Consider the following 27,867-nt stretch of genomic DNA (forward strand, 5'->3'; position numbering starts at 1 on the left):
GGACCGTCCTGCCTGAGCTCCTGGCCCAGGAGGCTAGACCCCAGCCCCTCCCCTGCTATCTCCCCTCCCCTGCAGCCTCAGCTCACTCGCTCCACCGATGGCACCATGCTCTGGGCGGCGGGGCGGTGAGCTCCTGGGGCAGCGCAGCTGCAGAGCCTGGCCTGACCCGGTTTCTGTGCTGCGTGGTGGCGGCAGTGTGGCCCGGCTGCAGTACCGCCAGTCACCAGAGCTCCAGGCAGTGCAGTAAGGGGGCATGGAGCAGAGGGGGTTGGATAGAGGGCAGGGGAGTTTGGGGTGGTGGTCAGGGCGGGGGTGTGAATAGGGGTCAGGGTGGTCGGGTGGAACAGGGGGTTGAATGGGGGCAGGGGTCCTAGAGGGCAGTCAGGAAGGAGGCGGGGGTTGGATGGGATGGCAGGGGGCAGGCAGGGGTCCCGGGGGTGCTGTCAGGAATGAGAGGAGGGGTTGGATGGGGCGGTGAGGGTCTGGGAGGGAGCGAGGGTGTGTGGATGGGGCAGGGGTCCCAGAGGGGATGTCAGGGAACAGGTGGGTTGGATGGGGCAGGAGTCCCGGGGGTGGGCAGAAAGGAGATGGGGGCTGGGCCATGACCCCCTTCCCTAACTGGCCCTCCATACAATTTATGAAACCCGATGCGGCCCTCAGGCCAAAAAATTTGCCCACCCCTGCTCTAGTAGTCCCAAATAACCTATGGAAGTAGGTCAACTGCACAACATGAATCACAATTAGTCAAAGAAAACATGCCATGAACAGCCCCTATTGATCCAAATTATTCAGCAAGTATTTATGTTTGATGAATAAATTCAAAGAAAATGAGATCAGATTGCAAGTGATTCAACAACAAAAAAAGAAATGACGGCCCAAATTTACACACACACGCTTAACTAGAACATGTGAATAGTCCCACTGAAGCCAAGGGAGATACTCATGTTTCAAAGTTAAACATGTGCTTAAATGTTAACAGAATCAAAGCCTCAGTTTGTAATGAATAGTTCTAGTCTACTTGAGGAATTCCTGTATTGGCCATATCAACAGGGAAAGTTACCTACCATATGGTAAAGTGTAAGGCACTCCAAATGTAGACTAAGCCATTCAGGATTAATAAACTTTAATTTTATTCAGCAAAATGTCAACATTTTGATCCAAAGTCTTTTTTCAGGACATATTTCATTAATAACAAATACATCTCCTCCCCCAACTACTATCTCACAAACATTATCTGTCGTTACTTCTCTCCCCTTTCCCTTCACTAACCTAGCATTGGTCTCTTCTTTCTCCATTCACCTAATCTGGCCACTGTTAAGGTGAGAGCCTATTCTTATGCAACTCTTGTCATGTGTAGTCACTGGATAGAAAGTGGGATTCTTCCCCCGCCCCAGGGAAAATTTTGATAAATATTTCAGCAGAAAATTTTGACTTTTTGTTGAAAAAAAAGGAAAACTTGAACATCCCATCGTTCAGGAGGGTTGGCCAAAAACTTTTGATTTTTGGCTGAGTAAAAAAAATAAATTGAAAATTTTCCAAGGAAAGCAGACACTTTCTGTGAAAATTTTCATTTAATAGAAAACCCAATTTTTCATTGAAAGAGTTTTGATGGAAAATTTTTGACAAGATAAAATAATAACCTGCCTACATCTCTGGAATTCATTTAGCATCCATCACTTTTCAGATTACATCTGAAAATATATAATTTTTTCCCAGCCCAGGGTGTTTAATTTATCCCTCTCTCTGATGTTATGTATTATCTGTCATTAACTTTAAGAGAGTTTATCTGGAAGAAGCTATAGTCATATTGCTGTACTTTATTTTAATTAATTCTGATTTGTTATGTGCAATAGTTTAATAAAAATGTACATAATATTCAATAGTGACAGGATCAGCTCACATATCACTGCCAGTGGACAAGAGCCGGAGACAGTGAAACAGTTCAAGTATTTGGGGGCAATCATCATTGATGAAGGATCAAAGGCAGAAATTCTGGCAAGAACTGCGCAAATAGCAGCAATGGTGGCAAAGCTAAAGCCAATTTGGAGGAACAAGAACATCTCCCTGGAATCCAAACTGAAACTGCTGCATGCACTGGTCATCTCCATGTTTCTGTATGTGTGCGAGACATGGACCCTTACGGCAGAATTTGAATGGAATATACAGGCAGTAGAGATGAGATACTTCCATAAAATCCTCGGCATCTCCTACTTTGACCACGTCACTAATGAAGAGGTCTGCAACATCATGCACTGGGTCATATGAAGACCTCCTGATGACCATGAAAAAGTGCAAGCTGAAGTGGTACAGCCATGTAACAAGATCATCTGGACTATCCAAGAACATCTTCCAAGGGACAGTACAGAGGAAGAGAAGAAGAGGTAGACAGAAGAAGAGATGGATTGACAACATAAAAGAGTGGACAGGAATGGACTTCATGGAGACTCAAGCATTGACACACAATCATCGGGGTGGAGACAATTGGTTGATTGCTCATCAGTGATGGAGCCCCAATGACCAATGTGATTATGGGAGTGGTGATGATGAATAATCAATAGCTGTGATACATAATCATTGTAATGAATTAAAATAGGGAAGAAAGAGCCACATAATTTAAAGAAGTGAATTTAGACCTGAAATTGAAATTAGAAGATCTTTGTAAGTGATACAATAACTCCCACTCTTATAAGTGAATTAGGGAGGGGAATGAAGATGACAAAGGAACAGAAAGACAGACTGAGACAATAGTACATACTAGTTCTAGACTATGTCCTGAAAAACATCAAGATTTTATGAATGCTGTCCCATTTGATAAATGTAAGTTTGATCACGAGTGCTACTTCACTTCCCAAGTATGTGAAGAAAGCAAAACCACAACTCAAACTATTCTGTGTAAAGAAGCCCAGTACATTCCCTGGATTTTTTAAATGTAGACCAATGCATTCAAGCTAATTAATCCATTCACTGCTACATTCTACTAAGGCAACAACATGCTGATGGGTATCAGTAGCAAAATGAGTCAATTTTCCTGAATGAGCTGTTCCAAGACAGAGTGTACACAAGAATGTTTTCCTCTGAAAGGCTAGCAGCGTACTCAGAGTGAGCTGGGCTGAAAAACTGTTTTAGTTAATTAGGGCGGGGGGAGGAGGGGAGCTCAGCTGGTGTAAAATAAGCTGAGCTCCATTAACTTCAATACAGCTACCCTGATGCACAAAATTGAGAATCTGGCCCATACACTTCATTATTAATTTGTATAGTGATTTGTTCCTGAATGCCAGGGAACCGATTAGAGGTTTCTGTACACACATTACACACACATTTTATTTTTAAAAGAGTAATGGCAACTTCAACTGCCTTGTCATTTGCAAGTTTCTTCTATATCACTCTCAAATACAAAATGACAGTTAGACCTTTACCATCTTGCCAGTGCTTGGAGATTTCTGCCAAATAATAGGAGCCAACTCCTTGACATGTTATGTCCAATTAAGGAATCCAATTCTGCAACCTTTACTTTAGCTAGTAGCCTTTACTCATGTGAGTAATCCCACTGGTGTCAATGGGCCTACCTGTGCGAGTGATCATGCAGATTCTGGCTACAAGGAAAAACTACCCACTGGAATTAGGACTAAGGGCACTGAGGTAGCATCAAAGACTGTTAGCAACACAAAAAAAAATATAACCTGACATCATTATTTACAGAGTGCACACAGTACATGCCTCTGAACCAAAGTGTAAGTTACATGGAAAGGACTCCTAGATTTTATGACCAAATGTGATTCAAAGGAGTCTGCAGAGACTGATCGGAACTGCACACTGTAGTTACATAGCATTCATCAAGTCATACACATGTAAGCTGTACTCTACCAGTAACTGGTCCTACAGGCATGAATATAGGAGCAACAGTGTGGTGGATGCCTTACAGACAATATAAAGACAAGATGAGGCTCCTGTCCCAGAAAGATTCCCTAGGACTACATTGTTCTTTTTCTTCTAGCCCAGATTATGGGCAGCATGTAGGGGTAGGTGTTGCCCTGGGAGAACTGTGAATCAGGGAGTTACAATTCCTTCTCCGCTCCCCTTTTGCTCTGGGATTCAATGGAGGGATCAGTTGCTTTTTGAAATTATCTATTGGTTTATTGAAATTTTGTAATGTCCAAAAAAAAAAATGTTCAAGTTTTTTGATTGTCAAAAAACAAAATTTTGGGGCAGATTTTTTTCATCATGAATTGAATTTTGAATGAAAACTTTAATTGGAAACTCAACATTCAAATATTTTGACCAGCTCTAGGATTTGGTGACTGAATCCAAATGTGGTCCAAATAAAGGGGCACGTTTCCACTAAGAGTACACTGCAGGAGCCTCTCTTCATGGTCTGAGTTAGTGCCTGGCTTTAGACTTTTATGTGACTAAAAGTTAGTCCTGTTACAGTTACACAGCAGTGTGGGCCACTGAGAGAACCTTCATCCTCTCCCTCCCATCCTCCCTTATAATTGAGACACATTTTTCAGATGAAATATCATTTTGCACCTGTAAGTATCCATAAGCACTGAATAGAGGAAGAGGCATGAGATGTACAAAACAGGGATAGATCGCTTTTATTTCAGGCCAAGCCCTGCATCTGTTGGGAGTTGGAAAATAAAAACAGCTTGTGACAGGCAATAACCTGTTTCAATGGCAAAACGGCCCCTGTAATGAAGCTGCAATCACTCTTCTGATCTCCGGCAGTCTTGTTTCTTTCCTGAGGAACTGGCATTTCCAATCTATTCTAACTCTCCTGATTTGAGGCTTTGATTTATACAGCCCTGGCTATTGTATGTCCTGTCAAAGGAAGGAGGAGTCAAGGATAAAGGGGCTCACATGTGGGGAGAGGAATTTTAAGATAGGAAGTGGGGGTTAAGGTCAGTCCCAAGTTGGATCAGACCTCTCAAATGCGTGGTAGTTAGCCTGGCTAACCTGTTTTCAGGTAGATACGCTTCTCTCTTTTAGTTCTCCTTCCATTCCAGCTGACACTGGCAAATATAAATAAAGCTTCACACGGAAGGCAGTGCATTGGAGCGGGGACAGGAGATCTGGATTCTAGTCCTGGTGCTGCCGTTTGTGACTTAACATAAGTATCTTATTTCTCTCTGTGGTTCAGAGTTCCCTCTGCCCCCATCATTACTGATGGGGATACTGAAGTCCCCTATCTCATGGGGTATTGAATGAAAGTTTTTAAAGCACTCTGACACAGTCAGAGGGAAAGCACCATAGAAGCAAAAGGATCATCCTCACTGGGCTTCCTTTAGTTCACTCCCATGTAAATTTAATCTCCTGTTCTTCTTCTAGTACATAGACTAATAGGAATTACCACACTGAAAAAGACCATTTGTCCCTCTGGTCAAATGACCTGACGTGCAGAAACAGTCTGTATTTCATGCTCCAAAGGAACACAAAAATGCTTTTTAAAAATGCCTGTTTATTTCAATGACTGTCCATGGCCTATAATTCCATTGAATTAAATTAAAAGTCACGGAGTAAAATCTTTCTTTTGGTCAGTTTCAGATTTGTTGCCCTGTGTTTTCAGGAAGTGCATATACTGGCTGTGTACGTGTGGGAGTGAGGCTGTCAGGAGTCAGGACGAGTGAGAAAGCCAATGAAAGGGTACGTCTACACTACGGGATTACTCTGAATTTACAGAATTTGATTTTTGTCAACCGATTGTATAAAGTCGAGTGCATGCGGCCAAACTAAGCACATTAATTCGGCGGTGTGCGTCCATTTACCGAGGCTAGCGTCGACTTCCGGAGTGTTGCACTGTGGGTAGCTATCCCATAGTTCCCGCAGTCTCCCCCGCCCACTGGAATTCTGGGTTGAGATCCCAATGCCTGATGGGACCAAAAATTTGTCGCGGGTGGTTATGGGTAAATGTCGTCAGTCAATCCTCCCTCCGTGAAAGCAACGGCAGACAATCATTTCGCGCCCTTTTCCCTGGGCAGACACCATAGCACGGCAACCATGGAGCCCGTTCAGCCTTTTTCACTGTCACCGTATGTCTATTGGTTGCTGCTGACAGATGCGGTACTGCAGCGCTACACAGCAGCATCCCCTTGCCTTTGCAAGTTAGCAAAGACTGTTACCAGCCATACTGTACTGTCTGCTGCTTTGCAAGTTGGCAAAGATGGTTACCAGTCATACTGTACCGTCTGCTGCTGTCATGTGTGCTCCTAAACGGCAGCTTTATTTTTTTATTTGCAGCAAAATGTAGAGGTCTAAGTATCTGATTGTGAGCCTTGGGAGCAAGGGGTAGGCTGGGGTAGGTGCGACTGCGCTGGGCTGCCGACTGGGAGAGCAGCCTGAGGCAGAAGCCTCCAGCTGGCATGATATTCCAGGCAGGACTGAATCTCCATTACACAAAACTTAAAGAAGAGAATGACCTGGGGAGTCATTCCCATTTTTGTCCAGGCGCCCCCGACCGACCTCACCAAGGCCAGCCAGGAGCACCCATGTCTGCTCAGGCGCCCTCGACCGACCTCACCAAGGCCAGCCAGGAGCACCCACGGGACGACGATGATGGTTACCAAGTCATACTGCACCGTCTTGCTTTGCAGACGGTGCAGTATGACTGGTAACCATCACTGTGTCTGTCAGCAGCATCCAGTAGACAAACGGTGACAGTGAAAAAAGGCGAGAAACTATATTTGTTTCCTTTGCTTTCACGGGGGGGCGGGGGGGAGGGAACGGACAATGACATATACCCTGAACCACCCACTACAATGTTTTTGACCCTTCAGGCATTGGGAGCTCAACCCAGAATTCAAATGGTTTTCAGAGAGTGCAGGAACTGTGGGATAGCTACAGTCATCAGTCGCCCCTCCCTCCGTGAGTGTCCATTTGATTCTTTGGCTTTCTAGTACGCTTGTCTCAGCTCCTTAAGTTTCACGCAGCACTGTGTTGAGTCCCTGTTGTGGCCTCTGTCCATCATGGCCTTGCAGATTTTTTCAAATGTTTTGGCATTTCGTCTTTTGGAACGGAGTTTTGATAGAATAGATTCATCTCCCCATACAGAGATCAGATTCAGTATCTCCCGTATGGTCCATGCTGGAGCTCTTTTTTTATTCTGGCTGTGCTGATGAGCTCTGCATGGTCACCTGTGCTGATCAGCTCCACGCTGGGCAAACAGGAAATGAAATTCAAAAGTTCGCGGGGCTTTTCCTGTCTACCTGGCCAGTGCATCCAAGTTCAGATTGCTGTCCAGAGTGGTCACAATGGTGCACTGTGGGATAGCTCCCGGAGGCCAATACCGTTGAATTGCGGCCACACCAACCCTAATTCGAAATGGCAATGTCGATTTCGGCGCTACTCCCTCGTTGGGGAGGAGTACAGAAATCGATTTTAAGAGCCTTTTATGTCGAAGTAAATGGCTTCGTTGTGTGGACGGGTGCAGGGTTAATTCGATTTAACGCTGCTAAATTTGAACTAAACTCATAGTGTAGACCAGGCGGGGGAGACATTTGGCCACCCTTGCTCACAGTGAATACTACCTTGCTCTGAAAGTGACTCTATTGAAGTGACCAAAGGTGAGGGGTGATGCTCAAACAGTAGAAAGGTCTCATGCCTGGAGACACTGCACTTGTTCCAGCTCCCGAATCTGCAGCAAGGTGTCAGTATAGTAGTCAGATGCTGAACCCAGGGGGAGGGAGAAGGGGGGAATCAAAGAGCAGGAACAACTTCCCTATGGGATCACCTCTATATGTGACATAGGATCATTATATATTTATTTATTTATTTTTTGCAGTGTCATCCGATCTATATCATCTTTCAGGGCTAGATTCATCCTTGGGCTGGTACTGGGATGGTGGAGCTGCTGTGTGCTCTCTATTCGAGCTTAGCTCAGCTCTGAGGGCTAACCTAAACTGCATCTGTACTGTAATGGCACTATGGGTCACTGGAACGGCATAAATTGCTGGGTATAAGAACACCCCAACCACACCCTCCATCCCACCCATGGGACCTCCCAGGACTGTCCCCATTTTTGCAAGATGGGGATTGTGCCTAGCCTATGGTTCCTTTGCATTAGCCTAGCTGTCTTAAGAGGGTTTGTATCCCACCTACACCCTTCATCACTGTAGTGTATCAGCACCATGTATGAGGGCTGCTGGGAGGGAGGAGGTGCCATAGACTTGCTGCTGCTAATGTCATGGAGTATGGGTGGACAGGGCGAAGGGCAGGGTAGACAAAAAATAGCAGTACCAGTTAGGAAGGATGGGCCCACAGCAATCACTTGATGTGACTAGAACAGGAGCAAAGTGAATGTAAAGTCTGCTGAATAGCCAATGAATCTGGCTCATGTTCTGTCTCTCCCACCCTCCTGTTTTGAAATTAGCTATGTATATAGCCAGATCTCATGCTCTCTCCTATCCCCCTTTTCGCTAGAGAAAATGTAAAATGTCTTAGCATTCTCTGTGTCTGTCTGTCATGCTTCCACTCTGAGGGAAATGATAACATAGTGTTTTTTTCAGGCTCTGCTGTGTTTATAAAAGCTAGGTCATCCAATCAGGGAACAGAAACCAGGTCATGTGACCTGGATGATGATCACACATAGAGAGACTACTGTGTTCTGAGCGCCGAATACTGGAAGGAGTCCTTGCTACAAACAGCTTGTGAGACTCTATCAGCCCTAATTTGTTCATGAAAATTATTATTCAAACCACCAAGAAGAGTCCCTCCCCAATTTCCTTGAGACCTCACTACCTTCAAGATCTCATATCCCAGTAATCAGACTGCCAGCTGTGGAGGAATGGATTAGACTCCTTCTGAAACTCACTGATGCTGTCCTTTAACTAGCCAGAGGAGTTTACTGTTGAGAAGCTGGAGGCCTCCTCTCAGATCATGATGACAGAAAAACTACAGCAGACCAAGAGATACCAGTCTCTAAAATGTGTGCCTTTCTGTGCTCCAAACAGGACTATAGTCCCTACTGTTGTTTTGGGAGACTGGTGTCCTGCAGTCGGAGTTCAAAGAGTAGGACGCATACACACACTTACTAACTGCCCTGTGGCAGAGCTGAGCTCTGCAGAAGGGAGCAGAGGATTAAAACAATACACAGGAGAGAGAGTTTGTGTGACAACTGCAGAGCGGGTCCACGTAGCCTGTGAAATAACTAATCATTGCAAAATAAAGGATAACATCATGTCTTAACACTGCAGTGCAGGAACCCAGCTTCATGGCAGTGCACAATGGGCTGAAGAAATGGAGAGCTAATTAGTGCAACAACAAAAACAACTCACTGTGATTCCCCACAGCACAGGCCTGAGTGAACCTTCAAAATAAGTAATTGATTCCTCCTTATTTACTCATTCTCTCTCTTTCCTGGCTAGGTGCTAAACTGCATATTTCCCTTCCGTCCTGCCTTTCGTGTTTTTATTTCTCCTGCTTCGTTTAGTGAAGCAAGAAGAGAGAAATAAAACACTGGTACTGAGCTCTGGCTATGTAATAATAAATAATAATAATAATAATAAAAAAAGCTGGATGTTGGTTGCTCAAATTTCTTCCTCACTCTCATTGCTGTCTTATATTCAAAACTAACAATGTGCGAGGAAATAAGTCCACAAAGAAATGCTTGGAGGACAGGGGGGTTGAGCTCTTCCTTCATCCCACCCACCAACCTCTTTTGAATTAAAGTTGAACCAAAACTTTTTACCTACCCGGAGATGGGTTCAGGGGCCTGGGCTCCTGCTGCAACAGTCAAGGACAATACTGGCATCTAAGCAGTGCGAGGAATGAAGGCAATGCAGCTCCGCTATGCTGCTGAACTGTAGATGCTTACAATGCCATCATCTGTAGGGAGGAAACAGAGCATTCTGAACGTGGGTCCCGGTTGCTGGCAAGTGAAGGAGGAACGGATATTTCAACCGTCCTTTCAAAATAAAAGTAAGCCCTATCCAAAACCCAGACATGAAAATCTCTAAACTTTGGATGGAGGTGGGGTGTCAGACTATCTGAACCTGGGTTCACATTTTGCAAATCATTCAGTGATTTCTGATGAGCTAAACCAAAGTCCTGAACACCCCCAATGTAAAAGGGTTTTGAAAAACTAAACCCTTGATCCACAATAACCTGTGTCTTTATAACAGCCAAACCAACCCCTCATCACAGGGCAACAGCAGATTTGAACCTACAACTGATCAGAAGCACTCTAGCACTTGAGCAAAGGATGAAATCTTTGCTCTAATGAAGTCAATGGCAAAACACTGCATGTATATAACACATTGTGTAGTGGCTTACAGAAACGCCACCAAATATTTTAAGGTTCAGAATTTTGTCTTGTTGAGGCCGTTTCTTCTTATCATATATTTCTCTGTAATTTTTTACATCTATACTTTTTGTGTGTGTGCTAGAGTTGAATCCTGCAATGAGGTGTTGAGCACCTCCTAGAAGCACGCTCAGCTCCCACTGAAGTCTATGGGCCTATCTTGCTCTCTTTAAGTCAATGGGAGTTTTCCCATTGATTTCAACAGAGCAGGATCTGACCAGATGGAAGCCGAGAGCTCTCAGCACTATCCCCATGTCTCAATACCTCACAAGAAGGGATGTTTAGTAATTTTATGTACTGATTGTAATGCTTTTCACTTCCCTCATTACCCAGCTAAAACTTGAAAAGTGGTATATTGAAACGTCCTGTCCTTTTCCTTCTCCCCATGTTTATCTCTCAGAAGAGAATGTCATTCAACCATCTGTCAGAAGAACACAGTTGTCTTGTTCCAACTCACAGTGGCCTGTAATAACATTTTATCACCTGCCTGCAAAGTTCCCCCTAGCTTCTGAAACCCACAAAAATCAGCACTGCCCCCAGAACAGGATGCCCTGCTAATCTTTGCACAGTGGGCCTGATTTTCCACTGCTTTGCACCCTGGGTAGTCATCTACACCTGTGCAAAGTGGGGACAAAATGCTATCAGATCGGAATGGCAGCATGTCACACCCACTTCGCACAGCTGTGAAGGACTCAAGAGGCAAGGCAGTGGGAGCTGGGCCCATGTTGCTGTTACCAATTTGTTTATCTTTAAAAGGTTGTGGCCAAAATTTTCAAAAAAACTTGTGCCTAAACTTACACATCTAAATCCATACTTAACTAAAAAGTAGCCTGATTTTCAAAAATGCTGGGCACCCCGAGGTCTCCTTTCAAACCAGTAGGAGCTGCTAGGGGGGGTCAGCCCTTTGGAAAGTCAGGCCATTGTTTTAGGCCCCTAAATATGAACTTAGAGACATCATTTTTAGACATTTTTTAAAAAACTTGGCCTCAGTTTATTTCGGAGCTGTTCAGTTCCTTTTTCTACTCATGTTTATTCAAACTTTTAAATTGGTATGAATATACTGTACAGAACAGTCTTGAATGAGCCAAGTAATGACTGTGATTCACACAAGACCAATGATGGCCAATTTGGCAGGATGCTAGCCTAGATAGTTTCCTAATGACCTCCTGTCCCACTACCTGGAAACATTAAATGTGTCAGCAACGCAGCAATCATTTTTAAAAAGCACCATCCATCGTGTTTTCAGCTTTGCTTTTTATTTTATAAGTTTGAGCCTTAAAAAAAAAAAAAAAAAAAGACCTGCTAAGCCCAAATCCTGATGCCAGCTTACATGTGGGCAGGGGACCAGATTCAATGACCTCTCAAGGTCTCTTCCAGTCCTAGAATCTATGAATAGCAATATGGGGTGCATGACCCCCAGAAGGCTGCATCGACTTGCTACACAAGGGACCATTGCTCCTTCTGCAGTTGGGAGGGGAGGATTTTATGCAAATGAGCAGAACTCCCTGAGCAACCACCTGCCACTTTTGCAGTGTGTTAAGGCCTCTCACAAAGCAGTCCATGCACTCCTCACATTTCTGGGTTGCAGGGACTGCTCAATCATGCTTCATACAGGTAGCAGGATGCTAAAAGGAGGGCAGGGAGGAGGCAAGCCTCTGTCCCCCTCCCCCTTTACACTGATTCATGGATATTCTAAGACAAGAGGATCAACATGTAAGTTATAGGGCTCTGTGGCATGTGGGGGTGCAGCGGCATAGATCAGATTGCAGTATCAGGCCTATAGACAGTGAAAGGTCAGACCACATACTGGAGTTGGCAGTGGGGTACTACACTGATCCTCCTGGAAGCCACAAGTGTGTTATGATTTTCCCTCTGTTCCAAGTGAACAGGTTCTAGATAAAAAAAAAAATAGAATGATTTTATATTTATTTCATTGAGGGGCAAGAGGTTAATTAAATTGCTTTCAACATTTCTTGTACTTCTTTTGGTGACCTACCACCCAAGGATGACAGCAAGTATCTGACTTGCTGCCAGATTAAAGCTAATGCCACTGAAGAGCACTGTCAGCGGAGCACACAGTCACCCACACAAATATATATATATACACCCATTCAAGCATAGGGCCTGAGACAGTACCCCAAGAAGTGAATAGAAAAAGATTCTCATGGTCTCCAGTGAGACTTGGAGCAGGCCTATAGTGTATAACTATGTTTTTTATAAGAAATAAATGAGAAATGTTTTTAAAAGTTGCTTTATTGTTTATTTATAGAGGTCCAAACCAAGCTCAGAGCCCCATTGCATAGGGCACTGCATGAGACATTTCCTGCCTCAAGGAGATTACAATCTAAATAGGCAAGACAGACATAGTATGTGAGAAAGGAAACGTCATTATTCACAATTTACAGTTGGGAATCTGAGGCATAGGGTGATCACATGACTAGCCCATAGGAAATTTGTGATAGAGCCAGGAATTGAACCCATACCTCCAAAGTCTTAATCAAGTGCAAAACCACCCTCAGTCATTGTAACTAGCCCTCTTTCCATTTTCCCACTTACTAAATTGTTAAGAACCTTTAAAGAAACCTATTTGATACTTCAATTGCCAAAGGCATGGTGCCAAAGAGAGTGACATGGTTTGTGGATTTTCTTAGGCCAGATGTTTTCAGTGATGAGACACAGGTGGATGTAAACTATGTTCGCTGACTCTTTTCTGAGGTGAGAAATTCACTCATTTTCTCCAAGCAGGATACATCAAAGCATTGTTTTATTTCTTGCTTGCTTCCTTCCACTTTTATATTCTTATTTCCTTGCATTTATTGCTTCACAACTATAAAATTAATAATAGGTAGGATGTTCCTCATAAGGAGCTTCTCCTGATGTCAAAACCTCTTGGTAAAGTCCTCTAAGTTCCCTCCCTGTGTATAAATTGTCAAAATGACTTGCAGATATCAAACCCTCATTTTAATGAGAATGTAACAGCGAGCCCTTCACTTGTTGTTTCCCTCTAATGAAAAGAAGTGTGTTTGTTATCATAGATGTCAGAAACAAAGTGGTACCTGCTCTAACTTCCTCCTGTCCCATCACTATACAGCTCACATGAGGTATGTGTTTGGGTGGAAGGAAAAGCTATCACAAGTGAGATACCCAATTTACAGCCTCCCTGTTGGGGCCCAATCACACGCCCTCAGCTGACTGAGAAGGTGTGAAATTGTCAGACTAAATATAGAACATAGCTTAGTGGTGGCTGTCTCTTTCATGTCACTCATGTTCACCAGCCAGGAAGTCATGTGTCAAAATAGAAAAGTGAACTCAGTGCTGGTGAAAGATGCCAGAGTGACAGATCTGGAGACCAAAGCCTTCAATTTAGCCACAACGCAGAATGGAAAACAGGGCAAGCTTCTCCCATGCCTGTCCCCTTCCCCTAAAGCTTTTCTTCCCTTAACCATGACCTGGAGTGATCGTTTTTAAGTTCACTGAGAAGTTCATTGTCTGTGCACTCATTCTGTCCCCAGCCACAGTGAGAAAACTACCAAAGCAGGGCCTGAGTCACTATTGCCTTGCACCTTGTGTAGTATGAAAGTAAAAATAAGACACTATGGGGTGAATTCTCCCTCATGGCAGAGCTTTGCAAGATGGGGCTGTCAAGAAGTTGGTTGTGGTTCCCCCAGCCTGTGCCACTTGGTCTTGGCATGAATTAGAGAAGGTGAGGAACTACAGTAACTCCTCATTAACGTTGTCCCACTTAACATTGTTTCAATGTTACGTCCTTGCTCAATTAGGGAATATGCTCGTTTAAAGTTGTGCAATGCTCCCTTATAACGGCGTTTGGCTGCCTGCTTGTAAGCTTCTGTGGAAGAGCAGCGACTTTACAAGGGAGCATTGCACAAGTTCCACTTCTCCGCCTCCTCCCCCTCCCTCCTAGCGCTTCCCCCACCACCAAACAGCTGTTTGGCAGCGCTTAGGGCTTTCTGGGAGGGAGGGGCAGGAGCGGGGAACCCCTGCATCTCCGCTCCTCCCCCTCCCTCCCAGAAAGTCCTAAGTGTCGCCAAACAGCTGTTTGGCACACTTAGGACTTTGGGGGGGAGGGATGTGGCATGTTCTGGAGAGGAGGTGGAGTGGGGGTAGGAAGAGGTGGGCCTGGAGTGGAGCGAGGACAGGAAGAGGCGGGCCTGGAGCATTCCCAGCAAAATCAGAGCCTGTTCTCTGGGGAAGCTACCGCTGTTGCTGCAAAGGTGCTTCCTAGTGTCCTTGCCTGCAGCGGGCTGTGCCTGTGTGGAGTAAGCCAGGGGCACTTCCCAACCACAGTACAGTACTGTATGGTATACAGTATAATGTCTTTTGTCTATCCCCAAAAAATTTCCTTGGAACCTAACCTCCCGCATTTACATTAAATCTTATGGGACAATTGGATTCGTTTAACATTGTTTCACTTAAAGTTGCATTTTTCAAGAACATAACTACAACATTAAGTGAGGAGTTACTGTATTCTAACTTAACCCAATGATACCAGGTTACTAAGTGACTTTAAATACCTTTCCACCAGTAGAGGATAGCAGTAGCACAGCTGCACTTTGACATGCTCCTACCCCATCCCTGTCCCTACCCCATCCCTAACATCAGGATTCAAAAATTAATTTCTTGTTGCCTCTGAAAGGGTTTAATTCCCTGCAAGTATACCTCCTTGTGTCTGTGTCTAGGAATTCTCTCTTGCCCCATCTGGCACCCCTTTCTCTTGATTGCTTATGCGGTCCCTCTCTCAGCTCCTTCTTCATGACTCAGCCTCCAGCCAGGTCACTATATAGTTCCCCCTACTTCTGGGATAACAAAGTCACATCCAGACAGCTGTTTGTACGCCATCTCAGGCAGTCTTCTGTTCCAACACCTAGCAACCTAGTTCTGCTCAACCTCAGGCTCTGGTACTGTTTCCCTGGGCTCCTTCCTATCCCATCTCCTTTCCCTACCTCTAGGTTTACTTCTGGAGCTTCCTCTGCTCCCATTAACTATTTCCCCCTTCTTGACCTCTTGTAAGACTGTCTCATTCAGGGCATGGCCAGGCTTTACTCTAACCCTTGATCTCCTACTTGTCCCTGGCCAACTCCTTTTCCATCTGGGGAGTAACTGTAGACCTCCTCCCTGCAGCCCCTTCCTGCTCTCACTTCCTGGCTTAATAATCCTAGTCCAGCTCCTCGCCAAGCTGGGCTTCATCTGTCATAAGGCCCCATCAATGCGTGGTTCCCCTCTGGCTGCAGCATCTAAGGTTAACTGGCCTCACCTGGAACATATTAATCCATTCAGGGCTTGTGTGGAGGTGGACACCCCATCACAGTGCCTTAGGTGGTTCTTTCTTGGAATAACTAGTCCTAGAGTACACAAAAGGAGAGGCTGTTCAAGAGTTGGCTCGAGAAATAACTGTAGTTGAGCCACAACTGAGTAAAGACCACAATATAAATGAGTTTATCATCCTGAGGGCAGGAGTCATTCCAAAAATTAGCTCATTTAAAAAGTGGGGGTTAAAAAATAAATAATAAAAGAGTAAGCTAATTAAAGACCCTGGAGTCAAAAATAAGAAAATTAAAATCTTTTGACTACTTAAGTATACCATTTTTGAGTCAGAGAAGGCATGAATGCACCAAACAGAAAGGAACAAGAAAAGCAAGAAGAAAAAAAAGTGCTTAGTTAAATGGCAAGGTTTGAGCCAAAGGAGTAACTTCCACGAAATGAAAATCCCTCCTAGTGAAGCCAAAAATAAGGAACATAAAATATGTGTCAGATGGAAATTAAGATGGCAAAGAAAGCAGTTGACGAGCAAATACAGAAAGATATTCTGTAAGCATATTAAAATCAGGAAGCCTATGAGAGAACTTGCAGAGATGCTGACTGATTTATTTGAATCTGTCTTCACCACAAGAAGATGTTGCAGTGATGACTACAATGGGCCTATTCTTTTCAGGGAAACAAAGGAAACATAAATTGTCATATTAGAATTGGTCAGGAAATGGTTTTCCTGTCCTATTAATATTTTTGAATTTTTTCCTCAACCCACATTGGAATAAAAGTCAAAATCTCAAAAATATTTGTGAACCAAAAAAAAAAAATTTTTTTTTCATTTTAGGTCAATAAAAACAGGATTTTCTCAATAATTTTGAAATGTTTCACTTTGATTTTCATCTTTTTCCTTGTTTAATATTTAGTTCCAGCCTACTTAGCTTAAATTTCAAAATGAAGAGTCATTTTGAACTGGAAAACCAGATTTTTTTTATTGTCAAAATGAAACATTTCAACAGTTTCAGAATTTTTTTCTCTGTATTTTTTCAAGTCAGGAAATTTGTCAAACCCATGCCTCCTTTGCAAAAAGTTTCAGTTTTGACAAATTGGCATTTCTGATGAACAAATGATTTGTTGAAAAAATTCTAGCCAGCTCTATCTTAGATATTCAAGTGTTAAAAAAGAAAAACTGATAAACTAAATAGCATCATTGTCGCAAGAACTGAATGGTTGTACATCCCAGAGTTTGGGAGGCATTTAAAAATGAAGTTGCTGGGCTGATAACAAAAATATGCACTCTCTCATTGGAGTCAGATATGCTGTAGAAGGACTGCAGGATGACAACCATTGTACCTGTGTTTAGGAAAGGCTGATTCTAGGAATTATAAATCAGAGAACCTAACTTCACTACCAGCTAAATTGGTTGAAACAACAGTCAAAAATAGAATGATAAAACACCTACATGAAAACCAAATGAGAGAAACAAACCAGCACAGCTTTTATAAAAGAAAAATAGGTCTCTTGTATATGTTAGAATTGTTTGAACACATCAACAAGATCACAGATAAAAGAGAACTGGCTGATATAATTTGTTTGAACTTTCAAAAATCTTTGATAAAGTCCCTCCCAAGAAGGTATTAAGGAAACTAAGAAGTCATGGGGGTGAGCGGTAAAGTATCATCCGGAATTAGAAACTGGTTAAGAGATGAAAACAAAGACTACACTTGAATGGTCTATTTTCAACTGGGTAGAAGATTAAGAATAGAGTTCCCCATGGTTCTATACTAGAAACAATACTGTTTGTTTATTAATCATCTGGAAAAGTAAGAGAATAGTAAGGTTGCAAAATTTGCAGATACAATTATTTGGTTTAAACAAGACTAGAGGAGACTGCGGAATTTTGGAGGGAACTAAACAAGCCAGGTAAATGGGCAGCTACAATATCAAATTAAATGCCGTGTGGACTGGTAAAAGATGATGCACATTGGAAAGAATAATGTGAAATATTTCACACCTTACTGCATTCTAAATTACGTGGGACTTCTCAGGAAAAAAAGACCTAGGCATCATTGTTGACATTCACTTAAAAACTCTGCTAGAGGTACAACAGTGGTCAAAAAAGCAAAAGAAGATAAATGTTTGGATATTTAATGAATGGAATGGAGATTAATACTGAAAATATGTCATTAAATAAACCAATGTTATGCCCTCACATGGAACACCGTGGTCACCATATCTCAAAAAAAAAAAAAATAGAAGAAATAGAGAGAAGTGATTAGAACCTGGAAAAACTTCCATCTGAAGAGCGACTGGAAAGACTGGGACTGTTTAGTTGAGAAAGGAAAAAAAGAAAAGGAGATAAATTAAACAATGAATGGTACATATAAGAACAGTCAGACTCTCCTATTTGCCCTTTCTCATAACACATGAGAATGTAACAACATTCAGAGGCAACACATTTAAAATGGATTAAAAGTTTTGGTTTGGGTGTTTTGGTTGTTTTTTTTTTACAGAACACATAATTGACCTGCTGAACTCATCATCACATGATATTACTGAGGCCAAGAGCTTAATGGGAGTCAAAACAGGATTAACTGCTAATATGGATAATGAGAATATCCAAAGTAACATTACAATGGATAAAGGGTTTTGTTTGGTTTGGGTTTTTTTAGAAGGGATATGAACCCTCATTTTTCTAAGGGAGAAATCAGCCAGTAACTGTTGGGTATTAAGAAGAAATTTCCCTTATGGGCAAGTGACTGCATAATTGGCTACGGTGGTGTTTCTTGCACCTCCCTCTGAAGCATCTGGTATTAGCCACTGTCACAGACAAGATACTGGTCAAAATCAATCAGCAATCTGATCTACTGTTGCAATTCCTATGTTCCCTGACTGGACAACTGAAGACTTTTGACTAAGAGACTAATGAGTCATTATTACAAATAATGCACTTCCAGTTAATTATCCATGCTAAATTCATGAAACGTTTGAGTTGAATGCACATTTTCATGAATAAATCTGTGGTCACCCAATATTCACAAACAATGAATAACATAACTTCACGAATAACAGTGGAATGAACTTACCATATTTATTCATTAAAATATTTGTAAAATGTCTTTAATACATGACCAGTTCTAATTCTAAAGTGTTAGGTTGGCCTAATGAAAGGAATCACCAGCCCCTATTCTCTGTATTATGTTCCCGTGGAAATTAACTGGCTAAATAGGAATTAGATGGGTTGGGGAAAAGGGACATTAGAAAACCTATTGTAGAGCTTGAGGGGAAAATTCGTTAGTATCTAGATCTGAGTAATATACAGCTTCTGACTGGGCAGAGCATTATTTCTTTCATGGTCAAGATGTGTTGTTTTTCATTTTTCACAAGCTGAAATGGATTCACAAAGATGAAGGGCCATATCCTCAGATGATGTAAATCAGCATAGCTTCATTGAAGTTAAAGGAGCTATGCCCATTCACGCCTGCTGAAGATTGAACCCAAAGAAATTAGAGAACGGGGAGGTCTTTTTTTCTGAGTTTGTTTTTAACAAATCATTTTATTTTTTCTGTGTGTCAAGGAAGGCTTTTCACAATAGCTCAAGACTAGCTAGACTTATTAGGGCATTGTATCTAACTCCCTGTCTGTGCATGAATTTTATCCATCTGCAATTTCTCCACTGCTTTTCAAAAAGTTTGTTGCAAACTCTGAGAGGTGCTAGGAGTTGCAATTGCTCATCACCTTTTGTGCTTTAGTCACTATTAAAGATGTCTAATTGCTATCATTATTAGAGCTGTTCCATCCCACTAATCATGTCCATTATCACACTGCATTTTCTCTTTAGTGGGAGCAAGCTCCCAAGAGCTGTTTAGTAAGTAGTTGTCAAAATCTCAAAGCATATCCTGATGAAGTTTCTTCAAGGAAATGTTACTATTAAAGGCAAATTCTGAGCTAAAATCCATTGGCATAAATCAGGAGTAATTCCATTAAAATCAGTGGAGTTTCTCCTGATTTGCAGGAGTGGAATGTAATTAAGATAAAAATCTAGCCCATAGATCCAAATAAGTTGCTAGGTAGCAAGGATTCAGGACAGCATCTAGTCAAAAGGAAAACAGAGCGACAGATCCTCAGCTGGTATGAGTCAATGCAACTCTGTTACCTTGCTGAGGATCTCGCTCTGAGTGATGATTTGGTTTATTTTACCTTTATCATATTCTTGAAAATGAACATATGGCAGCACATGCACTATTGAGACCACAGGATAGATATGTTTTATTAGCAAGCATACTCTATAGTGCTTGATAGAAACAAGATGAAATTTAGTGCACCTTGACCCCACCCTCTCTGGTCTTAAAATCACGCTACTGATGGAGATAATGGTGATAGTGACGTGAGGAGAGGCATCTGTTTGGAGCCAATGCTGATCTGCAGCACTGTCTGCATGGGACACAAGCAGTGTTAGGCACAAAGATACAGCATTGAAGGTAATGCTGCAAAACTTGTCTGCCAACAACAATCTCCTACACCCACTAAATAATATCTTTAAACCTGAGCAAGGAGAATAGATGGCAGAGACCCTGGGAAAAGGTCTCCGTCTTTTAATCCAACTCTTAGGACTGACTTCGTTTCTTAATTCTGCTGGGTTGTGTCAATGGAACTGGTGCTGGAAAGCAGGAGTACAGTGACACAATCCATCTATCACCCTCATTCTGCTGGGGATCCAGAGCTAAATGGTGCAGCCCGAAAGCACACATGGTTTGTCTGGGAAGTGGTGGGGCTAGGACAGCCAGGTAGCTGATTCATCTGGGAAATGGTGTGGAGGTCTAGACAGAACTGTAAATTGCCTTTACCAGACAGACAGGATTTCTAGGGGAGGATGGAAGAAATACTCAGTGGTTTAATTCTCCTTAGGTACAGTGTTTCCACAGGCATGGAGGAGATGAAGAAATTTGCAACTTTGTGCCCAGGGGAGTGAATCTGCCTCTTCTCTTATTTTTCACTAGGGTTTGAAAACACCACCATATGATTTTAGCATTTAATACTACAGGCATTTGAAAAACAACACCTTTGCCCTCCACCAGGCTGGATCTAGGCTTGAATGATGCCTCTTGACCTTCCTTAGCCTGATCACTGTTACCCACTGATGCCCACACATGTGCACCATCTACAAAGCATATATGGTAAGGACAACATTTTCAAAAGCCTTCAGTAACTGTATGTGCCTCAGCATCTTTGAGAATTAGGCCCATAGTATCTCAAGTCGGACAGAAAACAAGGAGGCTTCCAAAGTTAGTGAATAAAAGGCTAATATAGACCCCCTCCACCAGCTCCAATTACTGCTTCTCTGGAGTTGTACAATCAGGTTAGAATGTGATGCCTTAACCTCCAAGACCATAAAGAGAGATCAGCTGGGTTTTTAGACTATTCACTGAAGAGGAAAGAACTCACTGGAAACAGACAACAGATGGAGACAAACCTACCTCATTTTGTTTGCTTGCCCTTTTTCCCCCTGGACTACAGAGGAATCAGACAACGGTCTCTAATGTCTCCTGGTTTACCTTCATGCCACACGGATTCAATGCTCTCCCTTTTTGTTATGGTGAATAATTCATAGCAGAAATTTTGAATCAGAAAACTGGGGTTATAGAAAACTTTACAAAAGATTACCAAATAAACCCCTCAGTTCTCTACACTAATGGTTTTTGTCTGGCATGTTTTGGGTGTTCTACCCATATTTGGGCCTGGGCAGATTATGAAGTACAGAGCTGGGGCAAAGTGGGCAAGATGTAAATGAGAAGGGATAGGTATTGCCCTGACTGGGATTCTGAGAACACTTGGTGCTTGATATTGTTTTCATCTTCAAATCACTTTGCAAGCATTAATCAATCATTATAATGCACCCATCCTACTAGGTATGTGTTTCTGTATTATTAATCCCACTTTAGCTGGGGAAACTGAGGCAAAGAAGCTAAGTGTACCATGTGAGTCTGTCAGAGCCAGGACTGGAACTGGCTTGCCCTCCTGTACTCAGACCACCTTACTGCTGCATCTGCTGCTATACTGCAATGACAGATACAAATATTAAAGAGGTCTACAGAATCTTGTAGAGGGCGGGTGGGCAGACCTGAGGTGGGGAGGACAGCCAAAGACCTAGCCTTGGAAGTAAGACAAGTGCAAGAAATTGTGCAGCATGAACAATAGCTCAAGGAACAGCTGTGAGACCGAACAGAAAAGACTCAGAGAATGATCTGAATCTCTTACCGTTGGTACATCCAAAGAACAAGGTATTTAAAGCTTTTGGTTTCTTTCTGGATCAGGTTCAACGTATGAAGTTAGCTGGGGAATCAAGCTATGACTTTCCCCTTCCCTTGTTGGGACCAGCCCCTTATAAAGGAGGAGGGGAAATTGACTTCCCCCCCCCCGTCCTCTCCCATTTTCCCCAAGACATAACCATACTCTGCCAAATGTCCACCGAAGGCAGACATCCGGGGAAGTTGTTGGCTACACATCCCCTAGAGATTGAGAAGACACCTCCTTCCTTTCCCCGAACACCCGAGTTCAGTTTCACCCGTGCATCCTTCTCACCCACCCAGTTTGCGCATCCCATTGGAGGTGCCTAACCTCGTTAGGAATCAGGCACGTTGTGAACTTAAAATGCCTGCGGTAGCTTAGTTCTGAAAGCACCACTAGGTGCCCGTCTCGCCTACCACCTACTTCGGGAGGTCAGTTCCCGGAGCGGATTTGATCCAGGCCCAGGGCCGCTTCCCACTTCCCAGCGGTGTTCTCCTGGCCTTTCTCGGACACTAGAGGGCGCTGCCATTTGGGACTCTGCGCTTGAGAGCAAACTCGCTTCAGATTCGGTTTCACCTAACTTGAACTCGCTAGAGGTCTTGATTTCGTTGGGGGCAGAGGATCTGTTTCATTACAACTGAGCTCGCCGTGTTTCCTGTGCCGTATTGCTATGGAAACAGCACCAAGAAAGAACAAGATGTATGTAGGTCATAATATCAATGAAGATGAGAAAGTTGAGGCGGGTTGGGGTAACTGTCTGGGATTCTAACAGTGGAATGGGTGCGGGGGGGGGGGCTCTCACATCAGACACCTGTAAAGGGAATAGAAACAACCAACTTGAAACAGGCGGAATGATTCAGACACATTGAGCAGAGCAATAGAGATCCACAAAGGGCACATGGAGACCCAGACCAGGGGGTGGGGGGAGAGTAGGGGAGTGGGGGGGATAACCAGCAGCGGCTAAAAATGTCCATAGTTCTTAGAGACTCGTTTTCACACAATAAACCGACTTCGCTTGTCTCCCTTCATGGATATTGGTCCCACGCACACCACTTCCAACACACGCACTGGTACCTAAACTGGACTCTCCTACAGGCAACACTTTTGGTTTAGGAAGGTAGCTCTCACTGTGTGCAGACATCAAAGGTAAAATGTCTTGGGCAAATAGCCTTTGATTATGACTGTGGCATTGACCCGGAGGAAGCAGTGAACCGACGGGTGTTTGACCCCCTCCCACCTTTCTCCAAAGTAATGGAATAAACAGAAAACGGGGCAACTCAAACTGAAATCGAAACTATTTTGAGTACTAATAGAGCAACCTAGCTGCTGACTGCAATGCAGAATTTACAGGTAGGTCTCAGGCAGGGCGGAACGGGCCAGCTTTCCTGCACCTGAGACTGCCCATTGGCCCAGGGCCCAGCCCAGAACATGCTTTCGTGATCCAACGTGAGAGTACATACTGCTGTTAAGGCACAAACTGCAAACAAAAGCGTTAAGAGATCGTGCGGGGGGGGGGGGGGGGGGAGGGAAGAGGAGCTGAGCCAAACATAACAAAGAGTTGCCTAAATAAGAGAGGAAAACATTCCTTGATCAGCATTACAAGGTTTATGCATGTGTCATCGGAGTGGTTTGTGTCATATACCACAAGATTGAGGCAGGGAACACTCAGCTAAAAATTACAGGCTTTGTAATGCCATAAAAGCGCACGGCGTGCCTACTTTTTAGATCAAATGTTAACCTCCCCTTCCTCCCCCCCCCCCCCCCCAGCTACAAGTACAGAATGTCAGTCAGGGGAGCAGCCCCCTGGCCTCTGCATTTCAGAGCAGAGATGAGGGACAGCTTCCGCGGAAGGAGGCTGAAATAGAGACATGCTTTCTGCTTCTCGCTGCAAAACCATCCCTCACTGGCAATCCATAGCAAGGAGGGAGTCCTAGTGCGAAGAAATTGCCGACAGGGAAATACTTCCCCAGTCGAGAAAGAGAACTCCATTCCGTTCATCGAACCTGATCAGAGGAAGTCATAGAGGAAGGGTGGAGGGGAGAAAAGCTACTTAGAGATAGCCTGAAGGGAGATCTATTATTTATGACCTTATTCCTCTTTATAATTTGCGAAATTAGGGCCTGATCCAAAGCCCACTGAAATAAATGGAAAAACTTCCACTGGCTTCAATGAGTGTTGGGTCAGACCCTTATAAAATAATCCTGCCGGCCTCTTTAGGTGAGACACTTTAATCCCCCTGGTGCTGGCTCTCAGGCCAGGATAAATTGCTGTGCTGTGATATGACACGGACACAGTCCCTCCCTTGCAAGACAGAGAGCGTCTAGTTATCTGTCAAAAGAACACTATGTCCCGATGGAACCTGCTCTTTGGTCTTCTGTACGAATTCACACACCTAGGGAAGCCTGACCTTGTCAATTACATAATATCAGGCTCTTTTAGAGTCTTTAATTTGCTTGACCAGCAAAGGGAAGAGAAAGGGAGGCCAGAGGGAGAGAGTTTTGTGGTGGCTGTAGGAAGGCACGCAATATAGGCCAGGAAAATGTGCCCCCAAACTAAGAATTTTAGCATGCCTCTTTTGCGCCTCCTTGAGACCTTTGCAATTGTCCCATAGGCTCTGGTAGGGGAAGGGGAGCTTCGACTACAGTGGAATGCTGTTTAAATTGGTTTTGAATGCAGATTTACAGCAGCCATGTTCGGCTAGTTCCCCTTTAAACTTGTAAAGTGTGAGCTGTACAGTTTGATTTCTTTTTCAGGGTTGTCCTATCATACCTCCACCGACACCACCACCCCTGTCCCCTTGGTGTAGCTTTCCTAATGGGAAGTATCTCGGATGGGAACTGACTTTTCGGTGCCTACAGAAAAGCATGTGTGCAGCAGGCAAAACCATAAATAGAGCTTTTTGCATGGAGCAGGGATTTCCTATTGCGGCAGCCCGGACACAAAAACACCCCCCCTCCCCCCAGTGCAGCAGCCTCATCTTAGGGCTGCTACAGCATTTGCACAACTGGGTTTTATAACGAAGATGAGCCGGGGGACTTGATGACGGGCATAAAAGAAGAAACAGAGGAATCTTTACAACAGTGGCGAATCGATGTTTATATTTAAACAGGTGGTGGTGGGCCTGGTGGCAGGAGTGTGTGTGTGTGTGTCTTAGGGCTGGGGAAGGAGTGAGCAACTACCTGATTGATGAGCCAGGGAGACAAACAGAACCTCGGGGAGCTGTTATTTCAGAGGTGGATTTTCCCCAGAATTCCGGGTCTGAGACCTTACTCCCTTGTGATATGCATATATTTCCAGATACTGTGTAGTCACAATAAACACAAAATGGCATGGTCAGAAACATCCTATTTGGAACATAGGGGCGAAATCTTGCTAACCAAACTCTAACCCATTGAAATCAATAGGATCGGTCCCCTAGGTCTGAGAGACCAGGATCCGGCCCCAGAGCATTCATCCCCTGACACCTCACCATTTTGGTGGCTTCTAACTCTCCTCATACAAAAAACAATCGGAAGGGTGCATATGCTTGTGAGTGGAGCAGTGATATGCAAAGAAGTAATGTTCAGATGGGAATGGAAAGTGCCTATAAACGACAATATTATGACTGGTGAGTCTTCAGACTCTGTATGTATACACTCTGCATTATAGCTGTGCCATTAGGTTGTTTCTTCCCCCTCCCCCCCGTTGTATAGATCCCCACCCCAATCCTGCCTTTGATGTGACCCATCACAGTATTAGAGACAAAGAGGCACATTTAGAACGCAGAGATCCTGGGCCTGATCCTCCGCTGAGATAAATCATCGCCCCATTGATTTCAATTTGTGGTCCTCGATTTACACCAGCTGAGGAGCTGTAATACTGATGATTTCTGGCGGGTCGCTCCTGTGGTTTGGGATCCCACATACCGTTTCCCGCAATCACCTCTTTGCCTCTCGGACCTGCCTTCCTCTCTCTCCCCCTTTCACTTTCACAACAGCTACTGGAGCCCTTCGGTCTTCCCACTGGTATGAAAGTTTCAGAGAGAACATCTGCCTCAAATAACCTATGTGTCAACAGCTCCAAGCGCCCATCTCTTCCTCCCCCGGCCCCCCGCCCCGCTCTTTGGGGGCATTTAGACAGAGCTGTAAGCGCAAATCACTAGTTCGAGCACAACAAAGGGAAACTAAGGGCAGCAGCAGCGGCTGTCACCGAGGCTGGGTCGTAAATTAACTATACGATTGTCTCTCCACCTCCAACGCGTGCGTTATTAAAAGTCCTCCAGTCCTGAGCGTTACAGTGATCACAGCTATATTTGAGCCAGCGAGGTAACAGACTGTCTCTATCACGGTTTGTACCTCGTCATTTTCCGAACCCAGGTTTGAGGCACGGGCCTGTCAGGGATCACCTCTTCATCCCACCCGCTCCCCTCCCAGTGCCTGGCAAATATTTGCTACCTTCTTTTAACTATCATCGGTAAATACAGTGTCCTGCGGTATTAAAGCAAAATCCCTTTGATGGGAGAGGGCAGGCAGGATCGATCATTCCCTAGCAGGTAACATCTCTCAGAAGTGGAGAAATAAACGTGTCACAGCTATAGGCAGGAGTGACACAGAGCCCAGAAAATGCCACGCTCCGTTGGAATGCAGCAGTTACATAAAAAAGCCGTGGATACTTCTTAAAACATGCGAGGGAGTCTGCAATCAGCACCCTGCTCCTCTCTTTCACTGCTGTACCATTTTAGCCTGGTTTCAGCGTTATTACTATAATGATAATTCAGGACAGACCGTTGTCTGGTTGATGCAATTGCTTTCCGTTATCCCTCTAGCTACTATCCCTTGGTCGCCCTCCCCACGCCGAATCCATTTAGCAAAAGTTTCCTTTTGCCAAAACAGATTTTCTACTGGAAAACAAAATGCAAGACTCAATGATTTTTAAGATCCTTGCGCGGACTTTCTTATAACAGCAGCAGCTGAATACCAAGTCAGACCACCGAGGACACATGAAAGAAAGAAAAAGACAGAAAAGACCAAGTGACAGCCAACACAAAGGTATCCTTACCTGTAATGCAGTCGCGAGAAGTTGCATCCCAGGCGATTTGCTGGGAAGGGCGATTGGGAAGTCCACCCAGCCCTGAAAGCAAAGAGCAGACTGCACACAGTCAGAGTCCAGTGGCAGCCTCTTTATCTTTCCCTTCCATATCTTCGACAGGGGGTGGGTCGGCGGAGGGGGGTGGGGGGAAGAGAGACAGATTAGTCGGTGCTGTGATACTGTGGGAAAGAACAGCCGTTTGAAAGCTTTGGGCAAGAGGTGGTATTGTCCGCGCTGCTCGAGTTTGTCACACACACATACTCGCTCAGCGGCGTCTGGCACTTGGAAGCCTCTGCCTCAGCTCAAGTTTAATTGCTTTTCTGAAAAAATGTAGCGCAACAGTGCTATCAAACCGGGCTCAACGGTTTGGACAAGACTCAGAGAATTAAAAATAGCAGAGGCTGAGGCTCGTAAGTGGGTTGGTAATAATTCATTCTCCCTCCCCGCGCTCCTGGAGACCCAAGGACCGGCTGGGAAGATGCGCCTAGGTGAACTTCTCTGTTACATTTCCTTGTTAGCACGGGAGTTAGAATCGTCAGGCAGCTCCCCTTGTGCCGTGTGTGTTCGATTAGCTGCAAGGGGCAGGCAATTTCTTCAGAGAACATTTACAATTTTCTTTCAATATGACAGGATTAGTTGCTGTTGAAGGCTCTCCTCCAATAAGATCAGCACTGCTTTCTGATTTGGTGGCTTCACTGAATAGAAATTACTGCTTCTTGTTATCTCCCTCTCTCTCTTCCCCTCTCCCTCATCAGAAGTCTTTATCTACAATTTGCACATCAGAACCGATTTTTTTTCAATTACCTTTCCCCCCACTTCCCTCACACACACAGCACTCCCCCCCCCTTTATTTCTGGTTGCTTTTGCAATCCCCTGATAGCTGTAAATCTCAACCAATGTATAGTGAAAAAGGAGGTCTTGGTTTTAGATTATTGCAATCATATGCGTCTCTGTGC

At 44.0% G+C, this 27,867-nt stretch overlaps 1 protein-coding gene across 18 annotated transcripts in view; it reads right to left on the minus strand.

Annotated features, from left to right (window-relative positions):
- CHRM2 (cholinergic receptor muscarinic 2) overlaps window positions 1–27,509 on the minus strand; it is a 176,843-nt gene extending 149,334 nt beyond the window's left edge. For 5 of the 18 annotated variants that reach the window (XM_008171109.4, XM_065565982.1, XM_065565976.1 and 2 more), the window contains exons 1-2: window positions 26,882–27,465; window positions 9,684–9,816 (exon numbers count right to left, since the gene is read on the minus strand). The gene's annotated coding sequence lies outside the window, so the exon portion shown is untranslated. Of the gene's footprint in view, window positions 1–9,683; window positions 9,817–12,098; window positions 12,184–15,563; window positions 15,652–25,023; window positions 25,145–26,881 lie in introns of all 18 variants that reach the window. The other 13 variants (XR_010592290.1, XR_010592297.1, XR_010592303.1 and 10 more) reach the window with 9 other exon arrangements.
- Window positions 27,510–27,867: the final 358 nt, after the last annotated feature.

The sequence above is a fragment of the Chrysemys picta genome, chromosome 1 (genome assembly GCF_011386835.1).
Source record: "Chrysemys picta bellii isolate R12L10 chromosome 1, ASM1138683v2, whole genome shotgun sequence".
Classification (NCBI taxonomy): domain Eukaryota; kingdom Metazoa; phylum Chordata; order Testudines; family Emydidae; genus Chrysemys; species Chrysemys picta.